Here is a 2,431-nt window from a genome sequence, read left to right on the forward strand (position 1 = left end):
TATACCTTCAGGCACATTATTTTATTATTATTTTTAAATTTTATTCCACATTTTCAAATGTTTTCACTTATAAATTATTTCTAAATGCTTTTAAAATTATTTTACAATAAAATTTATCAAAAATTACATTAATAATAACCACTAAATTATATTCATATGAAAAAAAAAACTACTATAATATTAGTGTGTAGATTAAAAAAGAAGCTTAAAAATGTTAGAATTAGCTTTGAACCTAATAAATACAATTTTGTTGACAAACAAGCTTGGAATATGAAGATTTTACGATAGAGCTTAATGAGGAGGAAAAAAATATGAGAATAAAAAGAAGGTGTGGTGTGAAAGATATAATGAAAAAAGGTATTTTAGATTTATTGATATATATTTGTAAGATTTATGTTTTAAAGTGGATGTGTATAGGTATTAGTAGGGATGACAATAGGGCAGGTTTTTCTGGTACCCACCATTGATACAATGGATACGATGGATTTGAAATTTAAATACAGATTCAAGATTTTTTATTTTTATTTTTAAACCTAAGACAGGTTCAGGTTTAAGTATTGTCTTGTCCCACCTCACCTCACCTCACCTCACCCCGATTATATATAAAATTAAATTTAATTTATTTTTTATTTTATTACTTTTAATATATAGATAATAATAATAACAATAAATGGTTTTTAATGATATAAGTTATAAAAAAACATATAATATTTAATTCTTTATAAATATATATTTATTTTAATGTAATTAAATTTTAAAATAATTTTTAAAATTTTAAAATTTTCAAAAAAAAAAAATACATGGGATCGGACATTTCTCATACCTGCCTGTCCGACTCCGTTTAATTTTTTTAGTGGCAAATATAAATTATCTTGAATAAATAGGGTAGGGCTGAGATATGGGTGACTCGTCTCGAACCCGCCCTATTGTCATTCTTAGGTATTAGGTAGATACATATGTAATATCATTTTATATATATATATATATATATTAGTATGATAATTGCTTGTTATTTGGTATAATAATATAATATTATATATTAAATAACAAATGTTGGTTTTTAGATATGATATCTAATATTGTCATTTGCTTCTTCAATTGCTCAAGAGCAAGCTATCAAGGCTTACTCCATCATCAATTTTCTTACTCAAAAACAACTCCTCGTCAACCATTGACTCAATAAAAAAAAAAAAAAGGAAAAGTAAGTGGTGTCTTAGATCCTATTTGACAATTTGTAGACCCCCTTAAGAGAGCAAAGACGATTAGTTTGTTTTTAAGAGATTTTTGATGGCATGGGAAAGATAATGTCTCGCCACATGGAGGAGCTGGCGACACCTAGGATGAGTGAGAGGGGGCGGCCCTTTTTCTGCTGTGAGGTGTTAGGTTGAAGAGAACAGGGCTGTAGCAGAAAAACAGAGTATAACGAAGAAAAACAGAGTATTGGAAATTCTGGAACTGAAATGTGTTCTTTCTTTCACTAACTCATCTTATTGATTTACATTTGTTTTTATATCAAAACTTCTGGAATTTAACTTTGGTTATCAACTGACTTTAGTTACTAACTGACCATAGTTACAGGTTAGCTAACTTCCTAACTGACTAACTAAACTTGGTTAGCTTAACACCCCCCCCCCCCCCCCCCCCCCCCCTCTCAAGCACAACCTAGAGAAACAGCAAGGTTGAGCTTGGTAAGCAGATATTGAAACCTGGGAATAGACAAGGCTTAGTGAATAAGTCAACCACTTGTTCTACAAAAGGAACATAAGATACCACTAGTTTTTTATCTAGCACCTACTCACGAACATAATGGACATCTACTTCAATATGCTTCGTTCAGGAATGAAATACCGGATTAGCAGCTAAGGCACCAGCACCTTGATTGTCACACCATATGACAGGTGTGTTGACAAGAGAAATTCCAGTTCTGAAAAAAGAGAACGTAGCCATGCTACTTCAGTTGATGCATGAGCGAGGGCACGATACTCTGCTTCGGTTGAGGATCTTGCAATCACAGATTGTTTACGGGAGCTCCATGTGAGAAGATTGGTGCCAAGAAACACACAGTAGCCAGTTGTAGAGCGACGATCATCAATTGAACTTGCCCAGTCTGCGTCGGTGTATACTTGAAAATGCAGAGATGAAGCCGGAGTGAAGTGCAGTCCACGATGAACTGTACCCTTGAGATATCGTAATACTCTTTTACATGCTGTCCAATGGAGCTCAGTAGGTTGCTGCAAGTATTGACTGAGTTTGTTTACAACAAACGCTATGTCCGGTCTTGTGTAAGTTAAATATTGGAGAGCACCAATGGTGCTTCTATAAAGTGTGGGATCAGAAAATACAGGACCCAAGGCTGCATGAAGTTTGAGGACTGCACTCATGGGAGTAGGAACTGGTTTAGCTGAATGCATTTTGGTCTTAATGAGGAGAT

This window comes from Vitis riparia, chromosome 16 (genome assembly GCF_004353265.1).
Source record: "Vitis riparia cultivar Riparia Gloire de Montpellier isolate 1030 chromosome 16, EGFV_Vit.rip_1.0, whole genome shotgun sequence".
Taxonomy (NCBI): Eukaryota; Viridiplantae; Streptophyta; class Magnoliopsida; order Vitales; family Vitaceae; genus Vitis; species Vitis riparia.